Source organism: Mustela erminea, chromosome 19, assembly GCF_009829155.1.
Source record: "Mustela erminea isolate mMusErm1 chromosome 19, mMusErm1.Pri, whole genome shotgun sequence".
NCBI lineage: Eukaryota > Metazoa > Chordata > Mammalia > Carnivora > Mustelidae > Mustela > Mustela erminea.
Window position 1 is genome coordinate 2,766,879 of NC_045632.1, and position 15,494 is coordinate 2,782,372.

A 15,494-nucleotide genomic window follows, 5' to 3' on the forward strand; every position below is an offset into this window, starting at 1 on the left:
CATATGCTAGAGTATGTAATTCTAAGATTTAAAGTAGAGCAATACAGTATGATACCTAAATATTAATCATAATTTCTTTCTTTCTTTTTTTAAGATTTATTTATTTGACAGAGATCACAAGTAGACAGAGAGGCAGGCAGAGAGAGAGGAGGAAGCAGCCTCCCCGCTGAGCAGAGAGCCTGATGATGTGGGGCTCGATCCCAGGACCCTGGGATCATTACCTGAGCTGAAGGCAGAGGCTTTAACCCACTGAGCCACCCAGGTGCCCCATAATCATAATTTCTTAATACTATCAAATACTCTCTTTTAAAGAAAGATTTAATTTTTTAATTTTTATTTTTTTGAAGATTTTATTTATTTATTTGAGAGAGAATGAGAGAGAGCACAAGATGGGGGAGGATCAGTGGGAGAAGCTGACTCCCCACTGAGCAGGGAGCCTGATGTGGGACTTGATCCGAGGACTCTAGGATCATGACCTGAGCTGAAGGCAGATGCTTAACCAGCTGAGCCACGCAGGTGTCCCAAGAAAGATTTTATTTTTAAGGAAGCTCTACACCCAATGTGGAGCTCGAACCCACAACCCCAAGATCAAGAGTCACACATGCGCCACCAACTGAGCCAACTAAACACCCCAATACTATAAAAAGTTCATGTGTTTAAAATTCAAATGCTCAAATATATATATATATATATATATATATATATATATATATATATATCCAGACATCATTCATGACTTACTCTGGTACATATTTCAGCATGCACATATTTCCTAACAGGAAGTACTTTCTCCTAAACGACCATAGTACAGTTATCCAATTCTGGGAACTTAGAATATAAATAGAGTACTATTATCAAATATAGGTACTCAAATTTTCCTAATCATTTCAGTAATGTCTTTTACACCTGTGGGGTTCATTTTTCTCAACCAGGATCCATGCTACATTTAGTGATAACATCTGTTCCATTTCCTTTAATCTAGAACAGTCCCCTACCTTTTTTTCTTTCCCATGAGATTGAGATTAAAAAAATAGACTGGGTGTTTGGTAGAGTGTCCCTCAATTTGGGTTTGTCTGATATTTCTTTATGATTAGATGTGTACATTTCAGGCAATTGGGCAAAGGTGCTATCCTGTCCTTCTATGTGGGGAGTGGTGGCATGTGGGGGCATGTGACCTTTGTTTGTGGAATTATCGGTGATGCGGAGTTCCATCCCTTGGTTAAGGTGCTGTTCACATCTCCCCTTGTATAGGTGCCTTCTCCTCTTTGGAATTACCAAGTCATGTCGGGAATGACACTTTGAGACAATATGGAGATCTGGCTTAGGATACATTTTAACATTTTAAAAAGAGCTGGAGACCTGAATTCTCCTTGCTCTCAGGGAATAAACATTTTATTTGGGGATGGGGTGGGGGAGGAAGACAACAGAGCAGCAAATAAGCAAATACTTAAGAGGTTCAGAGTGTGAGCCCAGTGAAGGCAATGGCTGTCTTGTTTACTGTTGTGTCTGTTGTCTCCATCAGCACCTGGCACATACACATTTTAAAGACATATTAAAATCAGTGAATGAATGGCATTCTGTGCTATAAAGACTCTAAAATAGGATACTGGTTAGAGACTCTGGGGTGGGGTGAGGTGAGTTGTGTGGCTGTTTTAGGTAGGATGTTGAGTTGAAAAGAAGATGAAAAGCAAATGTAAAAGGTCCCTGAGGCAAGGCAGAATTTGGTGTGTTGATGAGCAGAGAGAGGACCAGGAATGGGGGTAGGGGGAAGCAGAGCCAGTCAGGCTGAATCCAGGTCCCCTCAAAATCGGCCTGATGGGCTGGTCAGTGGAGTGGGACTCTGCAGACCATGTTCGGTAGTGTGGCTTTTACATGGAAATCCTGGGGTCAGGGTAGGGGTTATAAGCAGAGAGTGATGTGATTAGGGATCCCTTGCTATGGAGAAAGACATCTCTTTGTGCCTTTCTGTGGATTCTTTTACCATATGGGGGGACCCACTGAGGAATCTAATAAAAGCTGTAAGTAAATGCATGCCATTTTGTGCACCGTTTCAGACGTCCATTTGGTCCATGCCAAGCCCCCCAGACAGATAAACTGATAGACAGATAAACTGAGACTCACATCTACTAATAACTAGCACCCTTAGTCTGAAGAGCCCTTAGTCTGAATCAGGCTGTGTTCTAAGTGCTCTAAACATAACTCAGTCTTTGCGGTAATCCCAGAAGGAAGGTCCTTGATGATCCCCATTATGTAGATGGGAAAAAGAGAACTAGAGACAGCCTTTCCCACGATCCCATAGGCAGTCAATGACAAAGGAAGGGTGAGTCTCTCTCTTCTTAGCTATTAGGCGAAGACTCCCTCCAAGTTAACCCAATCTCAGGGGTCAAGGACACCCTGAAGTCCATACTAGGTCTTTCCAAAGGTCTCGGGCTCAGTGGCTAGAAACTTTGGTTATTTAACCCTAGTTATGCCAGGAAGGCTGGACAAAGGCAAGGGGTGTCATTTTTGGGTCCCGGGAGGACCCGAGGCTTGGAAGGCGGGGAGGCTGAGCTGTGGAGTCCCACGGCTGGCGCGGTGGGCAAGGCGGGGAGAGGAGCATCCAGTCAGGGTGTGCGTTGTGTACGTTTGCTGCTTGTTACCTTGTGTCTGCTCCCGGAGTCCGTGGGAGTATTTGAGTCTTAGTAAATCAGAGCATAGGCTCGGGAAGGAGGTTGCGTGGCTTCAGCTCCCGCTCACGGCTCACTAGCTGGACGATTTCGGGCAAGTTACTTAGTGTCTCTGTGCCTCCTTTTCCTTGTCTGTAAAATGGAGATAATCACAGTTTCTATCTCATAAGGCCTTGTGAGGGAGGAGTCAAGGAGATGGTGCATGTCAGGTGCCACCTAGCCTGCAGCGGGGAGGCGGCGGGGGGCTCCTCAAGGGCAGCCTATTCGGTCTAGTGTGTCATTCAGCACAGTGTGCGGGGTGACATTCCATCAGCTTCACAGCGCTTCCCCTGGGTGTTATTGTTACCATCCCGTGTATTCCTGAGCGCTTGGAGGAGCTACATCGATACTTTCCGGATCTTCTGTTCCTGTGGCTAGTTACAAGGTTACCCCTGGCATCCACTCTCAGACCCTGGCGCGAACCCGGGTTCCAGAACCACTCCCTTTCCGCAGCCTTGCGACCCCAGGTCTACAAGCCAGAGCTACCTCCCCTGTCTGGGAGGCCGGCGTTCCTTAGCCACGCCCAACCACCCCCGTCACCCCTAAGCCCTCCAATTCCAGGAAGGAAGCCGTGAAGCCACGCCACCTGTCAATTCCAGGTCTCGGTGGGCACAAACCCTCCCACACTTTACCACGCCTTCCTCCGTTCCCGCTCTAGCCACGCCTTCTCCCCCACCTGGTCCCGCCCCCCAAATGCCTTAGGCCTTGAGCAGTCACTAGATTGTGGAGGGGTGTGGGTCCTGGAGACTTTATTTGCCCTCAAAAAGTTCTTGCCATGGGAGGTTGGCGAAGTACATCTTGCCCTAGGGACACATGAATCTCTGGGCCTTGGGGTGTAGGCAGCAGTGGAACCGAGAGATCTCTGCCCACCCCCTCTTTGTCCGTAAGTGATCTGTATTTCCAAAAACCTCTCCAGGGATCAGTCTTCCGGTGGGGAGAAGAGAGCCAAAGGCACCTAGGGTGATGTGGGGATACCCCTCACCAAAGGCCACTTGTTTTCTACCTTCATCTTCAAAGTTCCACCCAATCTCTGGAATCTATAGCAAGAGAGGAAAGTGTTATGATTGTTTTGTTTTGTTTTTAAAGAGGGGTGGTCAGAATTGGGTAGGCTCCCTCTTGCCTCTAAGATACAAAACTTAAAAAAAAAAAAAAAGAAAGAAAAGAAAAGAAAGGGAAAAATGACACTTCATTTACTAAAATCAACAAATGAACTACATATAGCTGTCACTTGGGAACGACCCAGAGTGGGGGTCATGCCTCACTGAGTGAAGAGAGGGGGGAAGGGTGGCTCCAGGAAAGGTGAGGAGGGGGCTTCTGGGTTTTGCCCCCAGCCATCCTGTCTGGATTTCTCTATTTTCAGGTCTCTTTTTCTCTTTCTCTGGGTCTCTACTCACCCCCTCTTGATCTCTGTCTCCCTCACTCCAGGTCTCTATCCCCCATCTCTCTAGCTACCCTCTCTTTTGTGTCACTGTCCCAGATCTAAGTCTCTGTCCCTCTCTCTGACTTCTCCCCTCCTCTCTGTGATCTCCATCCATTTCTCTCTGTTTCTGAGTTTCTCTGCCTTCTCAATCTCTGCCATCTATCTGGACTTTTGGCCATATCCCTTCTCAGCCCTTGAACGCCAGGCTGAAGATTGTCCATGGATATCTCTCCCCATCAAATCCAAGGCTGTAATCCATTCTTCTCCTCCCAGATTCCCCTTTTGTATCACTGGTAAGGGCCAAGTGACTAGTGCTCGTGAATGGAAGACTGGCAGAAGCGACAGAAAGAAGTTAGAAAGGCTTCTGCACCTTCCCCTTCCCGGTGATGGTGGAGCCCATAAATGGACACCTGCTGTAGGCCCGCATTGTACTGTTGTGTGAGCAGGAGCTAAGCTACTGTTGCCCTAAGCCACTGAGATGTCAGGGTTTATTTGTTATAGCAGCTAAAACTACCTTACCTAATACCATGCCCACCCTTCCTTCCCATACAGAAAGCTGACAAGACCACGCTAAAATTCCTGAATTTTCAACTCACATCCATCTCCAGTGGTGGGACAATGTCCTCTCATATTAGGACCCAACCCACATCCTGCCAAAAACTGAGTCAACATTTAAAGGTAATTTTACCCCAATATTAGTCTCTACCTTTGACCTACCTGACTCTGACCTCCGGTAAATTCCTAGTTCTGTTTATGTTATAACCTACTTCAACTTTGTCCTTAGTGCCACCCCTGTCTTGGCCTAATTCTCTTTCTAATCGCCTTGGCTCTGATGCGACCCTTAACTGTAAGTTTGATTATTATGACCCACTTATATCACAAGTCTAAACCTTAATCCTGGTCCTGAGAAGAGATTCACCCTGACCTTGATCCCAGCGTCAGCCCCAATGCAGTCCTAAGATCCAAATCCAGCTCTGATTTTAGGTATAATCCTAGCCTTGATTTTGAGTCTGGCTGTCTTAACTTTATAACCAATCTTTACCCAGGTCCTGGGTACCTAGCCCTAACCCAAACCACGGCCATAACCTGAACACCAGGGCTAATTGTCACCTTTACCTGAATCTTAACCTTGTCGTCAAACCTCAAACGAAACTCTACCAATAACGATTGCTACTGATCCTTAATCTTAACCTTAGCTTGATCCTTAATTTCTAATCCTAATTGGACCCAAACACCAGTTCTAAGAGTTTCACATGATTTGGAGTCATCCCTGACTCTTCTTTCTGTTTTACTTTCCACCTCCAGTCTGCCAGTCAGTTCTGAGAGTGCTACTTTCACATTCTATCAGTGTCCGACCATCCCTCTTTCCCTCCACAGTCACCAGGTCTGACTACCATCATCTTCTTCCTGGACTGCTGCAGCCACCCTCCCCTGGGCTCTATGTTCATTCCACTCTTCTAACCCTCAACCCAAAGGGATCTTGTTAAAACCTGAGTCAGCTCACATCTCTTTGCTCAGAACACTCCCATGGCTTCCATCTCACTGGGAGTAAAAGTCAAAGTCCTATATTGGCCCCCAAGATTCTAAATAAAATGGCCCCCATTGTTTCCTATCCGACCTCCTTTCCTCCTCCCCTTTCCTCGCTCACTCTGTTCCAGCCACCCTGGCCTCCTTGCTAGTCCACACATACTCCAGGCACATCCCACCCCAAGCTCTTTGCATTTGATGTTTTCTCTGCCTGGAATGCTCCTTCCCCAGATATCCACATGCCCACCCCCAACTCTCCTTCAGGTCTTTACTCACATGTCACATGTCCAGTAAAGTCTTCCCATTCAGCTTACTGAAAATTGCAGTGCCTCTCTCTTCCAGAATTCTCTGTTTTCTTTCTCAGCCTCATTTTTCTTCATGACATGTATTATCATCTAGTGTAGTGTGTGGTTTACTTATCTTGTTTACTGTCCATTTCCTCCTATGGAGCACAAGCTCCCCAGGATAGGGAAAATTGTCTCTTTTGTTACTCAATGTCTAGAACACTGCCTGGCACATAGTAGACGCTTAATGAATATTTTTGAATGACCATGTACTTCCTGAGAAGGATGCAGCTCCATTGCCCTGTAGTTCTAAGATGATTGTGTAAGAGGAAGAAGAGTGAAGAGGGGCTGGGGTGGCAGTGGCCACAGCTTCCACAAAAGCAAGTTGAGTGTTCAATTACACCTGGTCAACAGAGGGCGTGGCTCTGTCCCCAAGCCCCTGTGACCACTTTTCAGCTGACCAGGAACTCCCTAAGCTTTTGGCTCATGTCCACCTGCAGTGAGAGCCGCTGAGAAGCGCGAAAGCCTGGGTTCTCTTCCTAGTTTGTCCGTGGAACCAGGGGCACCCATATATTCCGCCCCCTTACGGCTCTGAGCCTCCAGTTCAGCTGAGAATGGGGTGAAGGCTAAGAGGGAGACTCCCCTCACACTGGAGCTGGAACAGGAGATAGGGGTGGGGATGAGGCAGGAACACCGTGGGGCTCGGTACAGCCAGTGGCGACGAAGGAGGAGAGAGAAGGCCATAGAGATGGAAGGACTAAATACAGCTGGCTGGCGAAAAAAGAGTCAAAAAAGAGAAAAATAGAGACAAAAAGAAAGGCCCAACGTGAGAAGCACAGGAACACAGAAACAGAGGTGGACAGAGGACGAGTGTGTGCAATAATAGGGAGAAAACGGCTCCCCCCAACATCTTTCCCGCCTAGCGTCTATTCGCTCTTGCCTAGCACTTTCCGGTGACTGCACGGACTGGTAAGCAAAAAACTACAGCTCCCAGAATGCCTTGCGGTGGGGTTCCGGAAGGGGGTTTAGGTTCCACCAATCAGATGCCTTCGCGGGAAGCTTGAATTTCTAACTCAAGTCAGCGGGGAGGGAGGTAGCCGCGAGGCCACTGCCCTGCTTGGGGATTTCTCAGAACTGGTGCGATTGCGGAACCAGCGGCAGGCTTCCTGATCGCGCTGGAGGAGCGGCAGTTCCCGGGCGGATATTTCTGGAGGGTGGATTTGGGGGTGCCTTGAAGGCTCGGACAGGCTCGGTGTCCCTTCATAAGTCCTTTTCTGTTTACACTGGCCAGAGTAGATTTTGTTCACGCCACTGAGCAATACTGGGTACACAGAGAGGGAGAAAGAGATGCAGAGGCGGACAGAAACAGAAAGTCGGAGAGATTCCATCTCCAGCGGGGACAAGGAGAGAGACAGAGCCCTGCAGGGATACAATGAGATGATGATTTTTTTTTAAGGGGAGGGGGAGAAAAAGAGTGATAGAAGGAGGGAGATAGGGTGACACAGACACCCAGAGAAATACTGAAGGTAAACTGAGGCAGAGAGGAGCAGAGGCAAGGATAGGGAGGGGGGCAGAAACAATGTCCCAGAGCTCTCCCCGGAATGTTGGCGTGGGAGTGTTGGTGGAGAGGATCCTTTAGAGACTAAACTTCTCCAGAAGGCAGAGTTGGAGGCCAGAGATTGGAGGGGGCCTGGGAATTGACTTGCCAGACTCACCAAAGCCTCGCCTGCTGATGGAGCGGTTTTCCTTTTCTCATTTCCCCCCCCCATGCTTATTCCCAGCCCCAACCTTCAACAGCCCTAACTGAGGAAATCGTAGTGTCTCTGAATAGACTCTCCACCTGCTTGCCACTCGCCTCTCGGGCCTTACGCCTGAAGACCAGCCTACTTGACTTGGGCAGAAGTGACAGTGGTGATTCAGCCACCTTTGAGGACTGAGGCCGATTCCTGAGCTTAGAGGACGACTGAGTGACCAAGAGGGGTGGAGGGAACAGAAAGAGGGTCTGCAAGAGAGGGAGACTGAGGCAAAGAGAGGTGGACCCAGGGGCAGAGAGATGGGGACCCAGGGGAGGGATGGGGCAGTGAGCCAGGCAAGCCGGATCTAGGATTCCAGGTAGTGGACTCAGATAACCGGGCTTCTCTAACTAGTTGTCCTGAATTCACTGTTGCCCCTCAGATGTCTTTCTTCTCTTCCTTCTAGAGTTGTCAGATAAAATACAGAATGCTCTGTTACATTTGGATTTTAGAGAAGTGACAGCTAATATTTTGTGTAAGTACGGCTCCAATATTGCGTGGGACATATTTACACTTAAGAAATTTTTTAAAAATATGAAATCCAAATCCCACTGAACATACTGTATTTTTATTTGCTACGTCAGGCCATCCTATCCCCATCTGTTTTGTTTCTGCCTCTTTTTTGTTTCCTCTTTGTGCTTGTCTTTCCCTCTGTCCTAGTCTGCCTCTACCTTCTCTGTTCTCTCCAGGCGACCTTGCTCTGATGTGTGATGGCCTCTCAGAGCCACTTCTGAAGACCCCGTGCCTCCACCTAGGCCCCCTCTTCCCTCTGTCCTCCCATCCCAGGCCTGTCTCTAGGGCCATCTCCCTCCTCCAGGCCACTCCTCCATCTTCTTTCTTCATCTCTCTTTTCATCGAGGCCCCCCACCCCTGAAGCCCACCCCCACCCCCACCAGAGGACAAGGTTTGAAGGCTTTCAGGGAGTTAGGAATCCCCCATTACTCACCTGCATCCCGACCTCATCTCCTTTCCTTTTCACCTCCTGGGTCAGAGAGGTCAGAAATTTTCCCAAAGTCACACAGCAAAATAGAGACCAAACCCTCACCCCACCCCCAAATCCCTTCTAAGTTCCCTGCTTCCTGGTGGAAAATTCCTCTATTTTGCCAGAAAACGGCTGGTCTTGGCAATATTTCTGAACCCCAGGCAAAACGTGAGGGCCTGCAGGCAAGGACCAGAGTTGCCTGGGGTGCAGGGAATGGTAGACTTTTGAGCATCTACTATGCACTAAGAGTTGGAGATAACGGCTTCTGAGCTGGCAACATGGGAGCGGTGACTTGTGGCTGTTGCCATGTCCCTAGGCCTGAGAACATAGGGAGTGCTCGATAAATGTCTATTGAACAAATGAATGAATGAATGAATGAGTGGATGAACAAAAAAACACACCCCAGGCAGTTGAGGACCCTTCTCCATGTCTGCTACTCTCTTCATTCCCACCCCCGTCTCTTTCTCACTTTGTCCCTGCTCTGTCCCTTCTGCCTTGGTTTCTGTCCTTCCCTAGAGTTATTTTATTATTCAGATTCGGTCAGAGGGGTCTCCACAGTGATCACCACGAGCTGAGCATCTCTTCTGTGTCAGGCACTGATGGGGTGAGGTACTCGTGGAATCCTTCTGGAATATTCCAGAAGGATAAGTACAGCTTTGGAGGATCTTTTCCATACATGAAGACTGAGACCCAGAGAGAGGAAATGAGATGCCCAGGTCACAGCAGAACCTAAACCTGTCTCTCTATCTCACGTGCCATTCTCCCTCCCCCTTGGCACATTGTCACCTGCCCAGCCATCCCTGACTCCTCCACAACGTAAGGACATTCATACTAAACCCTGACTGCAGGGTCGTAAACTGAAATGTGTCCAGGGCGGGGCACATAACACAAAAAAGTAGTGGAGGGTTGGGAGGGGCTGAGGTTGTCTGCCTTGGCTGATGGGGAGAGCCTGGCCTGCTCCAGCCAGTTCTGGCCACCCAGAGATGCTACATCGGATTTCTCAAGAGGGTCTTGCAACCCACATTTTCAGAAGTCTCCTGAGGCTTAACTGCTGGCACCAAATTCACACAAAACGCTGTTCAGGTCAAACGAGATCACGTGTGCCCCAGATAGGCCTGCTGGCCGATTGTTTGCAATATCTGAATTGTGTTTAGTTCCAAGTGCCAAAGAAGAATTTCCAGATTTCAGTAGAATATATGTTCCACGAAGACAGAGATTTTGGGGGTCTGTTTCGTTAACGGCTTTACCTCCAGCACCGACAAAGGTGCCTGACACCTTGTATGTGCTCACTGTTTTTTTTTTTTTTTAAGTGGGTGTTGTACTGGATCCTAGCATGAATCATAGAAATACCATTAAAAACATTTCCTTTGTATACATAGGGAGACAGAGGCTCTGAGGGGCAAATTCCCAGGGTTCTGGAGCAGCACTGGGATCTGAATCTGGATCTTACCTGACTCCAAAAGGGAAACCCGAGGCTATCCTGACTAGTTGGGGTTGTGCATTTGCAATTCTGTGTGTGTGTGTGTGTGTGTGTGTGTACGTGGGTCCAGGGGTGCGTTTGTGGGACTGTGGTGCCAAGTATTTGTGGTGGTGATGGTGGCATCGACCCTCCTGATTGGACACTAAGCGCCCCCCTCACCCCCCAGTTAAACCTGGAGCCTTGCTTTTCTCTGACACACTTCCTCTGGGTGCTCACCCAGTCCAGAGAGAATAATCCACCCTTCCCCTCCTTCCCCCTCCTGGGCCCATACTCAGGGGTCCCCCCACCCCCTCCCCTAGATACCCAAGAGCCCAGAGGGAGAGGGGGGGCAAGAATTTAGGATGAGGGTGAAGGTGCAGGGAAGAGGGAGAGGAAAGGGGATGGGTTAAGAAGGAGTGTGTGATGTCAAGCAAAAAAGACAACATTAGACACAGATGCTGAGATGGCGTTTATCGCGGCAAAAAAAGGTGAAGTCGCCGAGGGAGGGGGGGAGGGTGTGGTGGGGGCCGGGGTGGGGGCCATGGAAGCTAATACATGGTGCACTAGGTCACACGACGGACACTGGGGGTGGGGGGGTGGGGGGCGTGGCCCAGGCATGGCAATGTGCGGAGGGGGAGAGGAGAGGGCAGCGGGCCCCAGCCAGGAGCTTCTGGAGGTGGTGGGGTGGGGGGTGGGGTGGGGGTGGGCGGCGTCTCTGGTCGCAGAGGATGAAAGGAATCAGTTAGAGGGGGTTGAATGGAGGCACTGGAGGCATGGCCACATGGCGGATGGTCTGGGCCCAAGAAATGGAATGTCAGGGCGGGACAGCAGGCAGCGGGCCAGCTCTGGGCTTGGGCTGTTAATCTAAGGATTGGGGACACCCAAGGGACCTTACAGATCCTCCAAGCCCCCCATTTTCCCAGAGAGAAAATAAGCCTGGGAGAGGCGAGCTTAAGGTCCCGATAAGGACTTAGCAGTCAGTTGTCCAAAGATAGTCATGCCCTCCTCCAACTCTCCTATCCTGGCTGCCCCAAATAGAGAAAGGGGACAGAGAGAGTCTAACTCTACCATTATCTCACTGAGGCTCCTCAGGGAACCCGGAGGGCGAACCCATTTTGTAGATGGGGCCAACTGAGACGTTCCTGTCAGACAACTCCTTTCCACGCCTCTCCCACCTCCCTGCCACCTGTCACCGCATCGCTCTAGGAGTAATACTGATATATTGAAATCCTTAGCACTGGAGACAGGTAAGAGGACACACGTTGGGATTCTCCCAAATGTAACCGGGATGTGGGCCATGCCTCCAGGGGCCTGAGATGCCAACACAAAGAAAAAAAAAAATGACTCCCCACGTCCCCTGGCTCAAACCCAGTACAAAAGTGACTATTTACAATGAAGGGGTGGGGAGTGGTGGGGGCACAGAAAGGAGTGGGGCCAGAGTGAGCGCTCCGCTGGCAGGAGGCCACGCCCCTGGCCCCGCCTTTGAAAGGGACAAAACCAAACAGCTGAGATATTTATAAAGGTCACTCTCCCCAGAGCGGGGAGGACCCTAGGGGTGAGGGATGGGGGTAGGGCATGGGATAGGGTGAGGGTGGGGAGGCATGGGCGGTGGGAGGAGATGGAGGAAAGGTAGCTACTGCCCCTCGCCTACCCCCTCCCCCTTGCCGGACACACAGTTTTCCGTGGGATGAACACAGAAAGGGTTAATCAAAAAGAGTTCGATGAGCGAGTCTGACGGTCGAGTGGGGCGGGCTGGAGCAATGAGGCCGCAGGTCCCGGTGGCCGGTGGTGATGGAGTCACTTAGAAGATGAGAGGTTGGTGGTTTTGGGGGGGGGGGGTGGAGCGGGTAGGGAGGAGGAAAGGGTTGGGGGGAGGGGGATTAAGCAGCCCCCCTCCCCCAATTATCTCTGGGAGACAAGAGTGTCCTGGACTGGCTGAGAGGGGGTTAAATACCAGCAGCCCCCACCCCCACCGAGCCTACCCAGAGACGTTCCGCTTCTCCCTCCCTGCCACCCAGCAACCCCCAACGCGACTGGCAGAGGGCACCGAGACGGACCTTACACACACCAGCAGCGGCGCCACGGAGACAAGTCTCTCAACCACGGCGTCCAGACAGCTGACTGCAGTGGCGAGGGATCGGATAGCAGGGCTGGGTGTCGCGACTCCACGAGAGCCGTAAACTTGTGTCCCCGGCCCTCAGAGCCCCAACTTAGGCATCGCGATCCCGTTCTCCCCGTCGTGACATCCGGTTCAGGCTTTCGCAACAGCCGGCCTCGGAGTTCAAAGTCGGCGGGGCGGTGCGCGGCAAACAGCGCGAAGGCCTGCCTGGCTGTCGCGAGAGGTGTGCACCCAATCAGCAGCCTGGACGCCCAAATTGCCACCCTCGTCGCCACTCTTGGTTAATACTTTTCCCACCGCTCAGCGCATCACGACCTCAAATCCTGGTCTTGCAACAGCAATAATGAATGCAGGGGGATTCCCTCACTTTCCACAGTTGGCCACCAATCAGAAACAAAATAAGGAGGGGGTTGGGATGGAGGACTAGGCAAGAGAAACAGAAAGAGGGGGGTATTGACGTACTTGGGGATTAAGAAGGGGGAAAAGAAATACCACGCAGAGCAAAGTGGTACCATATTCTTCCAAGTATAGGTCCCCAACCGACTATAAGTCAACTCTTAACCAAACTCCACTTGGGGTACCCATAATAATTCCCACCTACAAGTCCAGGGCAGGAGTTAGGGCAGATAAAGATGGCACGATCTTCACCTTCTAATCCCCTAATAATTATTGCAGTGAAGTCTCCTTGCCCATGGAGAGATGGTTGGGACAGGGCAGAAGAAGGTGGCTGGGGCAGGTTGGCTCAGAGCCCCCTGAGAGGGGGGATGAAAGAGGTGAATTTGGCACATTTAACCCCTCCTTCTCATAAGTGCTTTGAGGTCCTTCTCTGGAATCCAGCTGACACCATCCTTGGGGCCAGCAGAAGAGGGGCTGGGCTTGTCTCCCCCTCCCCAATTTCTACAGATTTGCCAGAAGGAGGCAAGTGGGGTTCTCCCCGGCTGGTGGAATTGGGGGGGGGCTGTCCAAAAGGTTAGGGATTAGTTTAAGGGGAGTTTTTTTCTGTCTTTTTTTTTTTTTTTTCTTACAAAGATTCTAAGAAAAACTCAGGGTGGGAGGGGTGAGGAAGGGGGACCCAATTTAGCTAAGTGTCCACAGACTTTTTCAATGCCTCTTAGGGGCCTCCTCAGAGAGGGATGGTCCCATTTCCTCCCCTCTAATCTGAGGTTCCCTCCCCCACCCCACCCCCCAGAGCGGCTCAGTTCCAAGGAAGTTTGGCACTTTTTTTTTAATCAGTGGGAAGGTGGGAGGAGGAAAGAGATTTAAGAGGGGTGAGAAGAGGGGAAAAGACAGACAAAGGTAGAGACAGGACAGGTGACAATGGGAGCCACAAGGAGAGAAAGTAGAAAGCCATAGGGAAACTGAGAAAGAAAAAGAGAGAAGAAGAGAGAGAGGGAGACTCAAGAGGAAGATGTTGGGAGCTGAAGGGCAAATGGGAAAGAACAGGGAGATAATTCAATGCAGCAAACACTTATTAAGCACCTACTGGGTGCTGAAGAGCAGGGGGCAAGGAGACCACTCAGAGTCTCTGAGATCTGACTGGCTAACAGGGAAGAGAGGGGGAAAAGAGGCGGTGGGTTTTTCAATGATCCCCATCCCTGACCCCACATCTGTGTCCCCTCTGAACATACTGCAGCGCAAAAGATTGAGGTCAGAATGCAGAAGAGACTTTCAAGGGACAGGAAAGATGGTAGAGTGAGTTTCCTAGGGTAAAAACAGGGAGAGGTGTGTGGCTCTCCACTCACCAACCTGGTGAGCAAACTAGCTCACTGAGCTAGCAAACTACCTTTCAGATAGTCCTGGCTGGTGGGGTAGGGGGTCCCCAAGAAATGTGAATAGGGAGGGGGTTGTCACACAGATACCTCGAGGGAACACTTTTCGGGAGGCCCAGCCTCCAGAGACGTGTCTGTGTGAGAGGAGTACTGGGTCCCTCTGATGGGGACCCAGACTCCCATGAATAGGGCTGTAGAAAGCATAGGACAGACCGGGGCAGCTGAGGATGCAAATGATATGCAAATGAATGCCTTCAAATCCCACCTCCCCACTCCCAGACCGTGTTTTACCTCTCCCTGGCTCCTTCCCCTCCTCATCAGGGCCTGGGGGGCTGTAGGGGGGATATTCCAGCTAGACACTGCACCCAGTGGGTGGAGAGACTGTGGAATACCATAGGGTCTTCTGAGAGGCAGAGGGGAGCAGCGGCCCCCAGGGCCACCTCCACCTCCAACCCCAAAAGCTTCCCCCCCTGCAGAAGATATGTACAAAGTTACATCAAGAATTGTTTTGGCACTCGAATCTCCATCTGGGTTCAGTCTGGAGATTAGGGGTGGGGGCAGCAGCGATGGGAGATGGGGGATGGGGAAATGGGGCCTGCCCCCCACCCTGGAGATGAAGAGGGCATGGAAAAAGTCACCCTAGTGCCCAGCTACAGCCTCCCATCAGGTGGAAGGGCCAGGGTGGGAAATTCAGTGCAAGGTACCTTGAAGGCTATTGCTTTCTAGGGATTTTCACATTTTGATTTGGGGGTGGCTCTCTAGCAAGGGGCAGGGGTCTCCCAGGCTTTAGGGGTGAGAATTGTCTCTGGCTTTTCTTCTCTCCCTTTGTGGGAGAGAGACGAGGAGGCCTGATTCCCCCAAAGCCATGGAGTAGAGAAGGGTCTGGAAGACCTAGGAGGGGAACAAATGGGGGAGAGGGTGGGCATGGGGTGCCCCTCCCCCAGAGATGCTGATGATGGAACCAGGGCACCGGAGGCCCTGCTTTGGGTTGGAGGAAGTGGAGGTGGTCTCCAAGGGGGAGGGGGAGATGGATGAGGGTAGAGGTGGGTCTCAGCTATCCTAAGTCCATAGGGTTGTCAGGCCCTGAAATCTCAGCCTGCCAACAAGGCCTTAGAGCTGACCACAGTCACAGTGCTCAGGGAGCCACTCCCAAACCAACTCTCAGGGCTGCCTGGCTTAGCAGACTCTGTCATAATATTCTAGCTCCTCAAGGCCCATGGCAAGAGCACCGAAACATTCTGATCCCTCCAATACTGCCAAAGTACTCCAGCTTGCTGGAAACCACAAGCCAATGTAATCTATTAGACCACACAAAGCATTCACGCTCCAGGGACCCTACCGTGGCTCACTGAACCCTACACTGCGTCATGGTGGCCCGACCAAGCCACCACACATTCGGCTCACCAGACTCAATGAAACAAAGCCACGCAGACACA